The sequence below is a fragment of the Rhinolophus hipposideros genome (assembly GCF_964194185.1).
Source record: "Rhinolophus hipposideros genome assembly, chromosome: 5".
NCBI classification, from domain to species: Eukaryota; Metazoa; Chordata; class Mammalia; order Chiroptera; family Rhinolophidae; genus Rhinolophus; species Rhinolophus hipposideros.
Window position 1 is genome coordinate 57,348,724 of NC_138051.1, and position 18,642 is coordinate 57,367,365.

At 39.0% G+C, this 18,642-nt stretch overlaps 1 pseudogene across 1 annotated transcript; it reads right to left on the bottom strand.

The window, feature by feature from the left end:
- Positions 1 to 3,212: 3,212 nt before the first annotated feature.
- LOC308497884 (ferritin light chain-like) lies at positions 3,213 to 5,604 on the bottom strand (annotated as a pseudogene). Its single transcript has 2 exons — positions 5,574 to 5,604; positions 3,213 to 3,723 (listed from the first exon to the last, which is right to left on the bottom strand). The product of its transcript is annotated as a ferritin light chain-like (transcript).
- Positions 5,605 to 18,642: the final 13,038 nt, after the last annotated feature.

Here is an 18,642-nt window from a genome sequence, read left to right on the forward strand (position 1 = left end):
AATATGTGGCCTTTTGTGTCTGGCTTCTTTCATTTAGCATGTTTCCAAGGTCCACCCATGTTGTAGCATGTATCAGCACTTCATTTCTTTTTTATGGCTGAATATTTCTTCCATTGTATCCCAGTTTATCCATTCATCAGTTGATAGACATTTGCTTTGTTTCCACTTTCTGGACATTAGGAATAATATTGCTATGAGAAACTTTTAATTCTAAGTTATAAAAATTTGGGTCTACGACTTGTGATCCAAACATATAGTGAATGCTGCTGGCGAGTGCCATCCAACCGAAAGGCAGGGATCTTCAATATGGGAAGCGGGCAGCGAACCTTAGTGACAGTGTGTGACAAGTTTCAACTTGTTCAGTGCAGTCAGTTGGGTGTCAACTATGGTTGAGAGAAGGTGTGTTTTAAAGTGTGCCGTAAATCATGGATCATGAACAGCACATTAACATGAAATGGGCAAACGGTTTCATCCTCCATCATGACAACGTGCCATGTCACACATCACTTCTGATAGGCAATTTCTGTCAAATAAAAACATTACGGTGTGTCCTCATCCACCTTATTCATTGGTTCCGGCACCGTGCAACTTCTGGCTCTTCCCCAAAGTCAAAATGACCATGAAAGGTAAACATTTTGAATCGATTCAGGACATCAAGGCAGCCAGGACAGCACAACTAAAGACACTCATGAAAGAGGACTTCCAGAACCGCTTCAGAAAGTGGCAAGAATGACGGGATAAGTATTCGAAGTAAGAGGTAGTATTTTGAGGGGGATTAATGACAATGTGTCTTTTACTATGATAAATTTTTTTAAATTTAAACATTCACCATAGTTTTTGATCACGTCTCATATAAGTCTTCGTATATGTTTTTTGGGGTCTGTGACTTCTCAAATTTGAGAACTACTGACCCAGGGCGACTCAATTATTTAATAAGAAAAGAAATTGATCAGGTCACACTCACAGAGTTAATGGAAGCTTCTATGGCTAGATTCAGAGCACAAGCTCGTTGCCTTTCTTATCTATAAGAGGTGGACATCTTGTTTAAGGCCTTCCCGTCATCTGTTCCGTTCTCGAATGGCAAGAGCCACCATTAGCAGTGTAATTAACACATAACTAATAATACCGGGGTATGTTGATCCAGCCCAAATGCTGGGCAGCTTATAATTCTCCAAACCTGGCCTGAGTACTGATAATATTTCCTCTGGCTAAAAGCCAGCAAAAGAATCACCTAGCCAAACATCCCCATTCAGCCTGCTTTTCTTAGAGTAGCCTCCCAGGGGAGCTCTCTGGACAAACAAAGCTTGTTGACCCAGTTTGAAGGCCTGGAAAATTATCATGTGAGTCACTGGGACAACAGAGCAAAGTGCCAGACCTTTGAGACACTATAAGCACAGGCTTCCAGTGTCATTTGTATCCCCATAGGGAGGGACCAGGGATCCCAGGGAAGCATGCTACTTTTCACTCAGCTGCTCCTCCTGGTGATTTCCAAGTTCCTTGGCTCTGTGTGTGGTGCCAGGGAGGCCCATTTGTTTTCCTTCCAGCGGGCTTGCCTACAGCAGTTCAGAGAGTAACAGCTCAGTTACAGGAAATCAAAAGAAACCTGGATACTTAGAGGAAGATGTGTAGTGTTATTTGGAGGAAGGCCACAGGCTCTCAATGGGAAGGAAGTGCTGAAGCAGGTACAAGTTTCAAATTAAAGACCAAGAATACAGAGGCAGGATTTTAAAATAATACTCACATGAGTGAGGCAGGGCCTTGCAAAAGAGTACCTCCAAATTACTTAAGGCGTGTTTTATAACGTTCTGAAGGTGCTACTTCCTAAATTACACAAAGAGCTGGAGAAACATAGCTAGAGAAGCAGTACAAGGAAAACTTGTTGCATTTAGATGGGGTGGGCAGTTTGTGATGTCAGAAAGAGTGCCAAAACCTTCACCAGTCCTCAAATAAGGGATTTCTGGGGCAGGATGAGTTTCAAAGTGGAGGCTTCTAAATATCCATCCACTACAGCATGAGAACAACACATTAGGTGTTGACAGAAACAGGTGAGGTAAGAGGTCACCCACGGCCTTGTTTTTTTCCTTTTTTTTTTTTTTCAGCATCACCTCATTTTAACACTAATTCTAGGGTCTTCATCATCAGGAGGATGTAACTTTAACACATAATTTGATCCAGGATTGTATAACTTCATGTTTGGTGGATGTCATAAGGGAGTAACCATTAAGTTCCTTCCACTGGCACATGAAGTCATAAATAGTTTTGATGGATAAACTTTGGTGACTGGAAGGACTAGAAGACAGTTTGATCACCAAGTTTTCGCTGTCGTTAGCTGCACTGCTCTTCCTCTCACTTCACTTCTTACATTTTTCCCTTTATCCTGTCTGCTTCTGTCTACTTCTGAGAGATCTGGCAAAAATACAGCAGATGTATAGAAACAGGCGGTTCACTTCCCACACTGGTGCTGTTGCTGAATGCTTCAGAGCTGCTGTCTCCTGGGCTCAGGCAAAGTGTGGCTGTCAGTCTTTGTCATCACAATCCCAGTGTCTGACCCTGTGTGCTGGGTACCTCACAGAGCCAGTAGGCCCGCCCCAGGCATGCCCTCTGGATGCTGAGATGGAAGACTGAAGGGGAAGAATACTCAGAATTAGATATATATACCGTGTTTCCCTTAAAATAAGACCTCACCGGAAAATAAACCCTAGCAAGATTTTTTAGGAGGACATCCCCTGAACGTGAGCCCTGATGCATCTTTTGGAGCAAAAATTAATACAAGACCCGGTCTTATCTTCAGGGAAACACGGTGATGATAAAAGAGGGACAGAATCAGGTAAAGGTAAGTATTTCATCTGCCTGACTGTATCTTCCTGATGCAGTAAGATGCTAGCAGCACTGTCCATTAGAACTTTCTGGGATGATGGAAACATCCTACGTCTGTGCTGTCCAATATGGTAGCAACACATGGCTACCAAGCACTTGATATGCGGCTAGTGAGGAACTGAAGTTTTTAGTTTAATTTTCATTAATTTAAATTCAAATAGTCACATGGGACTACTATACTCGAGATACTGTGTTTTTGTTGTTAGTTTTGTTTTTGTTGCAAGGAGCTTTATTGTTTCCATTTGGTCCACAGCATGGGAGAGGGCTCCAGCGAGAAGCCTGACACCAGGGGGGTGCACAGGGGTCCCTCACAGGCCTCTGGACTCCAAAGGCTCCTAGTGATGCTTGAGAATGAGCCTTTTGAAGAGATACTCGCCCAGACCATCCTGGGGCCCGGCCAGCCTGTGGAGGTTAGTGGGGACCATCTTCTTGATGAGTTTCTCCTCCTCATCTAGGAAGTGGCAGAGATGGGGGTCTGCACCGGCAGAACCCAGGACATGCATATCCAAAAGGGCCTGGTGTAGGTTCTTCTCCATGACCATGGTGGCTCCATTCCATCCTGGCTTTTGCCCCACCCGTCTTGGGATGGCTTCTGCAACCCTAGAAGAGGGTACAGCTGCCACGCTGGTTTTGCATCTTCAAGAGACACTGGGCACCCTCACGCTTCTCCTTGGCCAACTCACAGAAGAAGTGGCCCACGCCTTCCTGAGCCACATCGTTCGTGGCTGAAATAGAAACCCAGAGAGAGGTAAGTGTAGGAGGCCCACAGATGCAGGTTGACCAGGCAGTTGACTGCAGCCTCCACTTCAGTGGAATAATTATGACGAATCTGGGAACCTATGGTTGCTAGGAAATAAGGAGTTAAGCTACAAAAAAAAAAAAAAAAAAAGGTATTTGCTGGTCCTGGAGGCAGAGCATGGCTGAGATGGTTTCTAAGGTTGCGGCTGGGAAAGAGTTTGGAGGGTGGTTGGAGGCTGGAAGAACGGACGTCCCTGGGTTGGTTTATACTGTTGAACACTGTTGAAGCAAGAGACAGGTCTGTGGGACTGCTGAGCATACTGGAGAAATACTAGTGTTTTAAAAGATAGCAGAGAAAAGTAGGCCAGATATTGGTGTTTGAGTCCTAGGTTCAAATCCCAGCTCTTATGTTATTAGCTTGTAACCCAAAGAGAGACACTTAACCTCTGTACCTCTTTTTACGCAGCTGTAAGATGGGCTAGCATGTCTACCTTATGGTGTGGTGATAGGTAAGGTGGATGGCGCCTTGGGTGGGATGAAGGAGCCGCTTATCAGTGTCCTCGGTGAACAAAACTGGCCACAAGTAGCTGGGAGAGGCAGGGAGGCCCAGGGGACATGTAATCTTTTCACAAACCACGACTACCCCTTGTGTTGCCAAATTGTTACAGTCGCATTAAGCTCTCACATTCACAGCTCGGTTTACGTTTTCAGTGTTTTCATTAGAATCTTTCACTTTTATTCTAAGAAGCAGACAAGGCAACGATTATCAATTTGATTTTGCAGATGAGAAAACAGAGACCCAAAGAGAAGAAATTCATTGCCCCAAAATGTTACACTGAAAAAGGAGAGACGACAATGTTCCCCGCTTGCTCCCGTGGGTCAGGGGCCAAGGCTCACTCTGTCCCAAGCTGCCAGATAGTCCTCCAACCTGCATGTGGTACAAAAAAGCCTCTTCTCAATTCTGTTCCCTTTACCTCTCCAATCAGCCAATAGTGTGATATCTATCCTGGCATTGACCTATTCACAAAAATGGGTAACAAAACTGTTCTCTGGAAGGCAACAACTGTAATCTTTGCCAACAGAGAATCCTGTACACACCTCCCACATGACTGTGAAGAAATGCTTTTGTCCTGCTATCTCTTTCTTTCTCTGGCTGAGTCGGTAAATGCTTGCTACTCAGGCACTGAGAGTCTTTCCGCAGCTCCCGGCTTTACTCTAACCTTCGCGTATCCATTTGCCTATATCTTCATGCCTATAATTATATAATTGCTTTCATTTAATGCTTGTAAATAAGAGCTCTGCCATCTGAGACTAGATCAGGAAAAACAGAACCATGAAACTAAAATTCAGGGAAACCATTTTCTCTCTTGTTGTGCACAACCACGCCCCCTGTTGACAGAGGCATGCCAGCTTAAAGCCACAGGAAAAAATTCTTTACAGGTTTGAGGTATAATTGATGTACTACAAATTGCACTGTTTAAAGTGTACAATTTGATGAGTTTTAACAGGTGTATACGCCCGTGAAACCACCACAGTCAAGACAATGAACGTCTCCATCACAGACAGCTTTTCCATTTCAGGGTTGAACAGGATGAGTGCTCCCGGTTCAAAACTATGGTAAAAGCAATACCTTCCTCTGCAAAACAGGGGTGCTGACCCTGAAGGGCCATCTTTATTCCAATCTCTGTTATCATTACAGAGGCAGCTCTCCATGTGACTGCCACATGGTGTTTCCTCCTTCCCACGGTTACAACATCTTCATTCTGTTTAAAGCCAACTCCTTTCCTGGTGCTCTGTTTTTCATTCCCTTCCCCCTTTCCAGACATTTCCACTATGGAACATTCCCTTTCCCTGCTGAATCATCCACTTCCTATCTACAAGCTCTTTTCAATCTTAAACAAAATCAAACAAAAAAATTAAGTACCTTTTCCTGCTTCCCCATTCCTCCCTTCCGTTACTCGTTGGCTCTATCTCCTGCCTTTTCGTCATGGCCAAACTTCCAGAAATAGTTGTCCAAACTCACTTCCTCACTTCCCCTCTCTCTTAAGCTACCCCCCAGCCCCCACCACACAGACACTGCTCTGGGCCAGGTCACTCACTAACCTCCCTGTTGCTACATCCACGGAACTCGTCTCAGGCCTTCTCATACTCGGGCACCCTTGACCACTCTATCCTTTAAAAAATATCTTGGTTGTTTTAACAAAAGTAATTGATGCTCTTTCTATAAAAGAGTCAAACAATAAATAAAAGCCTTAGGAGGCTCCTCCGAGGCTCACCCCGTCTCACTGCTGCAGGAGCCCTCAGCTGCCAGGCAGCCACCATGTGCAGCTGCCCAATGCACAGAGCAGCCTCAGGAAGTCCCAGAAATTAGTCACTGTAGGCTTCTAATTTGGGGGAAATCCCTTCCTCTTATTATAGACAACATAGAAGCCAAGAAATTGTTATAAACAAAGGGACAAAGGCCTGCATTCAGTAACTCTTCAACTCCTGTCCTAAGAGTTTGCTTTAAGTACTGCCCTAGAGATGGCGTGGTGGATGGGTCTACATGACTAGTCCCTGTTGGTTTCTCCAGGCAGGAAGGCTGCCTGGGCATGGCTTTCCTGATAGCCACCCATTGTTTTCCCCTTTGCAATGCTTATCATTGGGAGAACGATAGGAATGAAGCGTAGAGGCATCTGAGACCTTGTGAGGCTAATCCCGTGACTTCAAAAGCATATATGTTTTTAGACACTTCATAAAATAAAAATAGGGTTCTCATGACCAATGTTTTTATCCAACATAAAGCACAAAACAGGAAATAAAGTCACCCCCCAAGCTCTGCCACCCAGAACAAGAGCCAAAAGCATTTTGGTGACATCCTTTAGCCATCTCTATGCAGTGTACACACACAGAGGTGTATGTGTCCAGTTTCACATACATGGGATCATAATTTACATGTTCTTGTGTAATAGCTATTTTCACTCAATATGCAACGGATGGATAGCCAATCAATAACTAAAAAATTAGCACCATGATTATTAATTTTAGTTAACCATTCAGGATATTTAGAAACTATAATATACTCACTCAACAGGTCTCCTACTGTTGGGCATTTAGGTTGTTCCCATTTATTTGTACCATAAACTGCATAATGATATACATCCTCTGTTTAGCTTTTTACTTTTGTGCAATTTTCTCTTCAGGTTAATTTCTAGATACCATTACGCTAACTTCCTTCCAGAACAATTACATGGGTTCATTTTCCCATCAACACTGTACTTAAGGACATTTTTACCCCATTATCACTAACATTGGGTTTTATCGATTTCTGGTTTTAGATATGGCTTTTGTAGTCTGATTCAGTTTGTTTGACCAATTTGAGTATTTTTCTTTCATTAAATCCACCTCATTCACATTTGTTGTTTTAATTATTATGTATAATTTTATTCTGTAATCTTATTTTGTTTTCTGCTTTTATGCTTCTTTGGCATATCTTCATTTTTCTGTCTTTCAGTAGATTCTCTGTGTTTTCTTTGAAATTTTTTCTTCCTGATAATTTTGAGGGTATTTTACCTGATTTCAGGTCTGTAGGTGTGCATTTGTACCTTTCATTAGGTACTTAGATATAGCGATCTCAAACAGTACAGTACGTACTGCTCTCTAATACTAGCTAACCTTTCTTATATTTTTACTGTACCCTCCTCACAACCCTATGAGGTAGGTGGTAGTGTGTTTTCTTTTCTTCCTCCAACTAACCTCTATTTCCAGGCCTGGGTCATCTGAGTGTTTTGGGTACCCTTAAAATTACTTTGGACAGAAAAATCGTACACTAGTTGGATCTGAGCTTAAAGACCAATCCAGTTGTGCAGCAATGATCATTTCTGATTAGAACCATTAAGTGTCCCTCCCTTACTTCTATCCCTGCAATCGACAGTATCCCAAGGGCATTATTTTGTAACCAGTAACCAGTCCAAACTACTCTGATATAGACGGCACTTTCTTTTCTTTTTAAAGATAGGTTTATTAAGGTATATTTTATATAAAGAAAAACTCACTTTTGTTTTTTTAATTTTATTTTTTATATTAGTTTCAGGTGTACAAAACAATATGATTAGACATTTACACCCCTCCAAAATGATAATCCCCCAAGTCGACTACCCCTCTGACATCATATATAGCTGTTACAATACTATTGACCATATTCCCTATGCTGTATTTTACATCCCGTGACTATAATATAATATGATATAATATGATATTATGATATAATATGATATAATATATATAATTATAGTTGACATTCAATACTATTCTACTTCAGCTTCAGGTGTGCAGCGCGGTGGTCAGGCATCTACACAGTCTATGAAGTGATCCCCCTGATAAGTCCAGTGCCCATTTGTCACCCTACGTGATCTTTACAACATTATTGATCATATTCCTCAGGTGGCACTTTCATATGGGTGATCTCGTTGGGTCCTCACAACAAGCCTTTAAAAAGGCCTCTAATCTCCCATATTCGTGACAAGAAAACTGAGGTTTAAAGGAGTGTGTGTGATTTGTCATTGTGATCGGTAGGGCACACTCTGCTAGTGTCCTTTAACTAGCCACACTGAAAAATAATAGAACAAAACAGTCAAAACCAAGACAAACCAAAACACCAAACTGAAATGCTTTAGGCCCTGGCCAAAGAATATACTTTTAATTGGATGCTATTCCTATTAGCTCGTATCTCTCTGTTGAAAGAAGTTATATGTATGGAAAATTGCTTGAAGTATATAGAAGTCCGTCCATCTCTCTAGATTAGCATTTTCTAAAATGGGTTGCTTGGATGTTGCGCAGAATATTAATAGATATTACATGAAAAACGGGTATGGTCAACTAATGATGGAAAACACTGAGTTAAAGTTGCTCATGGAAATTGCGCCAAGAGTTGTTTTTAATAGGCTAGTGTGCACCATGAATCTATGAGAAGTTATCACATCATATACAAACTTATTGGATCTCTGTTAATGTCTAATATGATACTAGTGTTCGATGGAACACAATTTGGGAAACAGTGATGGGTGGGAAATGGTTTTTCATTAAAGGCCCACTAATTATTAATGGAAGAAAGTAAGTTCAGGCCTGCTAAGTATAAAACAAGTTTTTGAGAGAAATAGAAAACATTCCATTTATTTGCTTTCAAAGTTAAGAACAAAGATCATAAAACCCTATTTGAGTGAGAAGGTGAACCAGTATTTTTTGGTACTTATTCCATGTTGGCTGTTTCACACCTTTATCTCAGGTAATCCTGACAAATCTGGGGTAGGCTTCATTTCCCCACTTCACAGATAGGAAACTGAGGCTTAGCAGGGATAATGATTTGCTCAAGGTCCACAGTAATTGGAAGTGAGGAACTAGGACTTGTGTGATCGGAAACCTGTACTCTTTCCTCTATATCACTTCTCCAACAAATTATTTAAAAAATGTTTTTCAGTATTGGAAAGTTAAGGTAAAGAAATAGAGGGAAGATAAGGTTGGTTTGCTTTGAGAGAGAGACATGGAGTTGTACAAAGAAAGAAAGGCACAAAAATAGATGTTTTAAATTCAAACACAGTTCTGAGAGTTTTACACACAGAGACAGATACACAGAAGTTGATGTTTGCACAAAGATATCCCGCGCTAAAAAAATGTAGACCTTTGAGTTCGTAATCTCAAAAGTAAACAGCTAAAATCATCAGTTAAAATATTTTTATTCCTACCTCAAGTTGTTGTAATGATATCTTCCTGAATTTTGGTTAGAAAAATCTCTAATGTTATTCTTGGAAAATAGACAGTGTTATATTCCATAGGAGAAAATGGTCCCAGAAAATCATTCCTGTCTTGAGGGCTCTTAGAATATCACTAATAAAGACTTTTAAAGCCAGAAGCTATTATTCAGATTATTAGTCATGACATTTCATCTGATACTTGATCTGTGTAGTAGATAGAATTAAGATAACAGCCAAATGTGGCCTGGGAGTGGAAAGGACTTCTTTCCCCCTTAACTAAAATGTTGGGATTGTACCTGGATAACGTGCCTTGTGCGGCACCCACAATGATGTTTAAAATTTAGGCTGTTGAAATGAGACTATTGATTTTTGTTGTTGTTGTTCCTTTATAACTAAAGGTCTTTGGAGATGGGGTGGAGATAATAGATACACAGTGATTTGGCTAAAGACATGTTTAAAAAAACAATTTGGTAGAAAGTAATTTTGTTAAAATGAAGAATTAATGAAAACAATATCTTCTCATTTGTTTATGTAACTTTTTGTACCATGGGGTGATTTTACAACTGTGTCCATCTATCAGAATATTTGCCTCTTTTCTTTTCTTTCTTTCTTTCTTTCTTTTTTTTTTTTTTTTAAGATTTTATTGGGAAAGAGGAACAGGACTTTATTGGGGAACAGTGTGTACTTCCAGGACTTTTTTCCAAGTCAAGTTGTTATCCTTTCAATCTTAGTTGTGGAGGGTGCCCATGTGGGAATCGAACCAGCAGCCTTAGGAGTTAGGAGCATGGAGCTCTAACCACCTGAGCCACCAGGCCGGCCCCACCTCTTTTCTTTTTTCAAAATCTAATTCCTAATACGTTATCTGCTAGTTATTTTTTATAAGCTATTTGCATATGTTTACCAGGTCCCTTGTTCAAAATTGCTTTTGGCACCCACTCCTTCCTTCAGAGTCCAGTTTCGTTCTTCCTAAGTATATCCTTTAATAGCTCTTTCAGCAAGAACCTGTAAAAAGTAAATTCTCAGTCTGTCTGAAAATATCTTAAGTGAGAGTGTAGAAGAGTCTGATATTCTAGGTCATTGTTCCTCTGCACTTTAGAGATGATACTCCAGTCTTCTGGAACGTATTATTGCTCATGAGAAGTCTGTTAAGTCTAATAAATAGTCATACCTTTGAAGATAAGCTTTATCATCTCTCTGGTAGTTTTAAGATTTTTCTCTTTGATTTTGATATTCTACAGTTTCACTCCAAGTGTCTAGATGAAGGGTGTTGTTATTTTTCCTGCTTGGCTGATGGGCTTCTTCAATTTGAAAAACCAAATCTTTAAAATTTCACCCATGTTTCTCCAAATACTCTTCCCATTTTCTTTATTTGTAACTCCTACGGTATTGGATGTGTGTGGGATCTTCTCATTCTATCCTCCATGCCTATGATCTATTTTTAAGTTTTCTTATTTATTTGTGATGCATTTTGATGATTTCTTTCTATTCATTAATTTCTTTTTCAGTTATGTCAAATATACTGTATAACCTGTTCATTAAGTGTTTTTCACAATGATTATATATATTTTTTTGTTTCTGAAATTTCTAATTGGTTCTTTTACCATATTGGTATTTTTATGTAGTGTCCTGTTTTTTCATAAATATTCCTTAACCTTTTTAAAGAAACTCATTTTAAAATCTCTTTAGATTGTTGACTATCTTGAGTTTTGAAAGTACATTTTTCCTGTTTGTTGTTTCTGCCTCTCCCTCTTTTAGTCTCCCTCTTAGTGATTTATTTCCTTATGTGATTTGTACATTTTAACTTTGAGCTTATCTGCAGCAAGGTTGTTTCCCATGGTGTTCTATGTGCCATTGATTTTGAAGGTGTTTCCAACAGGTCCGTTTCAGTTTGCTGCTGCCAAGACCTTGCACGTTTCACTAATTACAGAAGAGTTTTTGTTAAATTTTTAGTTCAAGATTTCTGCATCAGATACCAAACTGTGTTGTGTTTTTTGTGTGTGTGTGTGTGTGCACGCGCATGTGTGCTTGTGTATATATGTCTGCCTAAGGGTATATGAAATAGTTAGCCTTTGTTTCATTTGGTGTTATGTAGGCACAGAATTAGTAGAATGGAGTTCAAGTTGATGTTCACATTTTCCCCAATAGAGGATGGTGTCATTCCTGTTGCCCTGGTTCCTGCCCTGTCTTCTCCACCTTCCCATTCATTCTGTGAGCTGTTCAATATCTCTCTAATGAATGTCCCCTTTGGGGACTGAACTTAGCCAGTCTGTTTCGTTTGCAACCAAATAACCCGAATTGATTAACTAGGGTTCAGATCTTGGCTCCATCACATTGAAGTCTTTGATCTCAAATAAGACTCTCTGAGTCTTGGTTTTCTCATCTGAAAATTTAATACCATAAAATCTACCTTGCAGGGTAGAGCCTGGGTAAGAGGTAGTGTACTGGCCCAGAATTGTAATTAATAGTCTAAGGGTTTATAAAACTAACAAGGACAATCTCTGGTTCCCCAGTTTACACCATGAATTACTCTACTAGAATGTCAAATACCATGTAGGGTAAATGTGGGAGTAATTAGGATTTCTTGTTTGCCCAATTTCTTTTTCGGACTGGGCTTCAATGTTGCCTCACCTATGGTTCATGACACTGCAGCATTAATGGAAGTATAGAATGAGGGAAGGACACAGCAATCTTTCTTCTTAGGAATGTTGGACCAATGACTAATCAGATGGAAAGTTTAAAAAATAAAATATGTCCAAAGGGGTTTGTAGTGAAATCCTTTAAAAAAAAAAGCTAATACTGGAAACGATGACTAATAACTGCCTTGGGATTTAGTTGTATTAAATATAATTTGTTTTGATGGGTATTTTTCATATGCAGAGACACTGATTTGGTCCACATTACACGTGATTCAGTGTGTACATGATTACATGTGGACTTTTAATTAGGCTCTATTGTACTTTATCACAAAAAGGAGAGGGGAAAATGAAAGGATTCATTAGTAAAGTTCTTTAGATGCTGTAGCTTTTAGACACTCCTCCCTTGCCCCCCAAATCAATCCTCACTGCCAATATCAGAAGACTTAAATATTTTTCTTAGTTGAATTACCTATGTCTTTGTCTTCGTTAGACTGCAAGTGAAAAAAACAGAATGAAAGGTTGAATGGTTATTACTGTAATATTTACAGATGGAAGGCTATGATGTGTCGGATTTGTTTCAAAAACTGTGGGTGGGGGGGCAAGTAGCTGCTGATATAGGTGGGACAGCGTTGGCCACAGGTTAATGTTTTAGGGGGACTGGGTAATGGTTCATGGGGTTCATTATATTTTATTCTGTATACTTTGTATCTGTTTAAAATTTGCCACAATAAAACATGTTTTTAAATTGTATGATTATAACTAGTTAAAATATGTATGCATACAGCAAAGACTGGGGGATAACACAGAAAAATAAAGGTATGTTTGCTGTTAGAATAGTTGAATTATGGATAAAAGTTTTTAAAATTGCATTTAATATTATTATATTAATATTTTTCTAATATTTATTTAATATTATTCTAATTTTATCTTTCAATAAATAAAAACCCAAAGGAAAGAAAAAGCACACACAAAAACACTCTTTGAAGGTAAGGACCAGTGGTGTGCCGGAACTGGCTCATACCCGATTGAAAGGACTGATTGTTAAATTTTCAGGAATTTTGCAAACTAGTTAACATCAAGTGGGTATCGAAATTAACCGTGGTGGGAATATTTATACCTTGGAAATCAGCAAATACTAGAAATCAGTGCTTCCAACAACCCGTTGTTAGACATTTACAGCACACCACTGGTAAGGGTGGTGTCGTGTGCTTTCTTGCCTAGAATTATCTAAAGATTCTGAAATTATTGGGTAGGTACCTATTAATTTATTCTACACATGTTTAACGAGGTCCTACTCTGGGCAAGAAGCTATGCTAGGCACTTTGGAGGATTCAAAGTATTATTTTAAGAGGAGGACGATATGCTAAACTTCGTGAGATTACATATAAGAGATTACAACAAAAATATGGCAACAAGTACGATGCTCAGTAGCCCTGAGGCCTATAGTTAGCTGCCTCCAACTGTTAGTGCCTTTAGGATTCACCTTAGTTTTCTAAGTGTACACTGAATTGTATCCTTTAACAGGTAGATTTTATGGTACATGAATTATAGCTTAGTAAAACTTGTTTTTAAAAAAGGAAACAAGACCAAGATGCCACTCACTACTTCTACAGTTAAATGTTTTTCTGAAATATATGGTGATGGAAGGAGAACTGACTCTGGGTGGTGAACACAATGCAAGATACAGATGATGTATTACAGAAATGTACACTTGAAACCTATATACTGTTACTAACCAATGTCTGCCCAATAAGTTTAATAAAAATTAATTAAAAATGTTTTTCTGGAAGGCCTAATGCAATAGAACAAGAGAAATAAATAAAAGGTATAACTTTTGAAAGAGATTTTTAAAATCCTTTTGAAATTTAGAAACTATTTCATTATTTATTGAGGTAACTCCAAAAAAGAAGAAAAAAATATTTAAAGAGTTCAACAAGATGGCTAAGAGGATATATATGCTATATAAGTTTGTATGTAAACACAAACACAGACAATAACATATATGCCAGTGAGAAAAAATATTTGATTCATAGTAATAGCAAAAGCTATAAAATATCTCTGAATAAACTTAATCTAAAATGTGTAGGACCTTTTCAGAGAAAACAAAATTTTACTAAAGTACATAAAACTTGAATAGACAAAAATTTTATGGAAAGAAAAACTCAATATCAAAAATAAGTCATTTCTTCACAAATTAATCTATAATTAATTGCAATGTAATTCCAAACAAAATCCCAATAGATTATTTGGCATTTCTCAGATTGTTTCTAAAGTTCAACTGGAAAACACAAATGCGAGGTAAGCCATGAAAATTTTGAAAGGAGAATCAGAAACTCACATAAATTACTTTTAGGAATAGAAATTGGTACAACCATTGGGAAGGCATTTCTTCTAGAAATGTACTCAAAGGAAATAAATGGACAGAAGGATGTTCACTACAGCATATTAGTAGTATCCAAACACTGAGAAGATCCTATATGTTTATCAATAGCAGATTGGTTAAATAAACTATGGTTCATCCATACAAGGGAGCTCTAAAAGAAGTGAAGCTAGATCTATATTTATTAACATTGACAGTTGTCAGAGAAAAAATTAGGGTGCTTAACAGTATATAGGATTTCACTTATGTAAAAATAAAATCTACATCTTTATTTGTACGTTAAAGAGTCTGAAAGACTATACACCAAACTGTTAATACTATATGAGGAAAGAAGGGGAGGGTTATTGTGTTTTAGGTGGCAATAAAAATTAGACATAAATGTACCAATATAATAGTGGAATATATTGGCCAAATAGCCAAAGTGCTCAGAAGTAAAGTGTGCTTTGGTGAAGGGCTGATGGGAGGGATTTAACCATGTCCTTCAGCTACCAGCTTTTCCTGTCTTGCCTTTTGTTGTCAAAGGGAAAAGCTTCTTGAAGACATTATGTTAAGTGAAATAAGCCAGACACAGAAGGGCGAATACGATATGATTCCACTTATATGAGGTACGTATCTACAGAGGTCAAATTCAGAGACAGAGAGTAGAATGATGGTTGCCGGCCCCCAGGGGAAGAGGGGCATGGGTATAGAGTTTCTTTTTGAAAGATGAAAAGAGTTATGGATATTGGTGCCCAATATAGTGAATGTACACTTAAAAATAGTTAAGATGGTAAATTTTATATTTTACCACATTTTAAAAAAGAAGGTAAAATCCTCACCCCGAGGCTGGCTCCCCCTAGCGATGAGAGTGTTGCTGACGCATTCATGCCTACGGGGCTTCTTCACTCAGGGCCAGCCAGTGGGGTGGTGTCTCCCTTCCACTTGTCACACAGCAATCCCGGGCTTCCCTCCGACTGGACCATAATGGAATGGTCACATGCCTGTTCCTAAATTATGCACCATGCTGGCTTCACATTCTAGGGACCTCTCTGTAAATTTAGGGAGCAATTTTGTTTGTCACAGTGTTTGGGCACAGTGTTTGGGCATTTATGGAATGTGGCCCAGAGATAATTAGATTTCTGATAATGTACAGGACAGTCTAACGCATTACAGAATGTTCCCACATCTTGCATGACTTTTAATGTCCCACTAGACATTAATGTAGATTTATAAAACCTGTTTATAATAATCTGAATCTAGACCCTAACTCTATTTACATATAAACATGAACTATTTTTGCATGATCTTAATGTAAACTGAACTTAAAGATGTGAGAATTATGGGTAAATTGAGAGAAAAGAGTACTCTGTTTTGTTTGGAACTTTACCAAGAGTTGTTCACTATTTCAGAAAAATCACGCTTTCAACAACTAACACCACTTGTGGTATTTGAGTCACCAGTTCAGCCCTGCATAATGCAATTCACACGATATTTTATCTCTGAAATCTGGATGTATCCTACAATCAAGGACATCTTAGATTCTGTGAAATACAGTACTGAATATTGGTGTGCATTTGTAGCTGTTGCATTCATTTTTTTGCCTAGATTCTGGTAACAACCTCCCACCTGGTCTCCCTGCTTCCACCCTACAATTTATTATCAACAGAGCAGCCAGATTTTCCTGTTAAAATGTAGGTCGGATCATGTCACACTCCTCTGCTCAAAACCTTCTAATGTACTATTTTACTGAGAGTACAAGCCTTACGCTGTTTTATGAGGAGAGCCCTGGCTCTGTTATCTCTCTGACCTGTCTCCTACTTCTGCTTTTTCTTATACTACTCACTCCAATCCACCTCACTGGCCACTTACAGCCCAACACTCACTAGATAAGCTTCCACCTTAGGACCTTTGCCCCGGCTATTCCCTCTGCCTACTTTCCCCCCAGATACCTGCATGATTCTGTCCCGGATCTCCTTCAAATCGTCGCTCAAATGTCACCTTCTAGTGAGGCCTGCCTTGACCACTCCATTTGAAACTGCATCCACCACCCACTATCCTACTGCTGTGAACTCTGGTTTCCCCTTACCCTCTTCTACTTTATTCCCCAGTAACACTTATCACCTTCTAATGTCAGATATAACTTACTTATTATGTTGATTATTTGCTGTCTATATCCCACCACCCTGTTAGAATGTAAGCTCCATGAGGGAGGGATTTCTGTCTGTATCCCCAGGAAATTTAGGACAGAGCCCAACACATAGTGCTCAACAACTGTTTGTTGAATGGTGATTCTGCCAAGCAGCTAACTACTTCGTATGTCTTCTATTATAATTGTGCCCAAGGACATATCATTTTATAAAAAACTTTCCTAGTATTTCTCCTTCCAATTATAGCATTGTATCATAAGATACGAGTATATCATAATATGTAATCAACTGAGTTTTTAAGTAGGATGGTAAGGCAGTGTTATGAAACATTTGATACAATATAAGGTTTGGATGTTAGGGTTGAGAACCACTGGTTTAGACCATTCCGGAAGCCACTCCTGGAGCTGGGGGGAGAGATAATCCCACCCAAACTGCCTGGCTGCTTCCTGGATGAGAGGGGTGGGGTGGCTATAGGGGAGGCAACCACAGTGTTGGCGACAAGGAAATAAGCTCCGCTTTGCAATTTTACTACAGTCCCATATTGTTCATATTATTTGAATATTTTACAATAAGTATTCATTCTGTAATAAGCAAAACAAATATATTTTATTTAAAAACTGCAAAATATAAAAAACAGATAAGCCAAAAAAAAAAACAAAAATCACCTGTAATTCTACTCCCCAGGGATAACCACTGCTAACGTTTTTTATATAGCCTTTTTTCAGGCATAGGTGTGATATCGAGATTTTCCAATTATGGTTCTAGATAATAGGAGTTAGGTGGTTGAAAATGTCCTTTGTCAAGATTAGTCTGGCGGGGTCGGTGGCTCAGTTGGTTGGAGCACGAGCTCTTTAACAACAGGGTTGCCGGATCAATTCCTGCATGGGATGGTGGCATGTGCCCCCTGCAACTAAGATTGAAGGACAGTGATTTGACTTGGAGCTGATGGGTCCTGGAAGAACACACTGTTCCCCAATATTCCCCAATAAGAAAAGATTATTTTGACAGTTACCTGCATATAGGATTGAGGGTAGGACTAGGGTGTAACCTAACCATGGGGAAGGAGAATTTAGACCTGACCAGTGGGAATGGAAAGGGACACCACTCAGAGATATGGTAAAGGAAACATAGGGCCAGTTAGTGTATGAAACAGCAGCAATGTGTGGTTTCTTTTCTTTCTTTCTTTTTTTTTTTTTTTACATTTGTGTATTCCAACCTTGCCTCCAAGAATATCAGAAATGAGGGAGGACCTTTTGTCTGCTATTGCACGCTCTCTCTCCCTTGCTCTCTTTAAAAAAAAATAAAAATAAACTGCACATTTAAAGTGTGAAATTTGATGAGTTTCACACTTATGAAACCATCACCACAATCAAGATAACAAACATATCCATCCATCATACTTTTGGTGTCTTCATACTTTTTCTCTTTTCCATTCTGTCTCTATAGAACTGATCTGCTTCCTGTCACTATAGGTCAGTTTTCATTTTGTAGAATTTTATACAGATTCATCCAGTATGTATTTTTTTCTGTGGCTTTCACTCAGCATGATTATTTTGAGATTCATCTGCTTTGTGTATCAGTACAGTAGTTACTTTTTATTGCTGAGTAGTGTTCCATTGTGTGGATATAAAAAAATTTGCTTATCCATTCATCTATTGGACATTTGGGTTATTTGCAATATTCTGCTATTACAAATAAGTCTGCTATAAACATTTATATGCTTGTTTTTGTATGGGTATGTTTTTATGTCTTTAAGATAAATACCTAGGAGTGGATTGACTGGGTCATCCAGTAATTATTCCTCTTCTAAACTTTGCTTTATATCTAAATGTGTCACCTTTCTCTTCTTTCTGCTCACCCATTTAGTGTTGTGGTATTTTTAAGTTACTAAAAGGTCTAGTTTTTTCCAAATAAACGACTAAGAAAAAATGGTGGTCTGGTGTTTTCTTTTAAGAGAAGATTGTGTGAGAGACTGCACGGACTGATTGGGGTGCCACAATGCTAAAGCCAATTTACCTTTATGGCAGGCAGTGGTAAACACACAACCACATGTAGAGGCACAGGGAAGAAGTGTGTGGAAGGAAGGGGGCTGGGAATTGGTACTCCTCCAAAGAAATGACTCTGTAACAGTGGAATTTCAGAGGCGTGGGGATGTC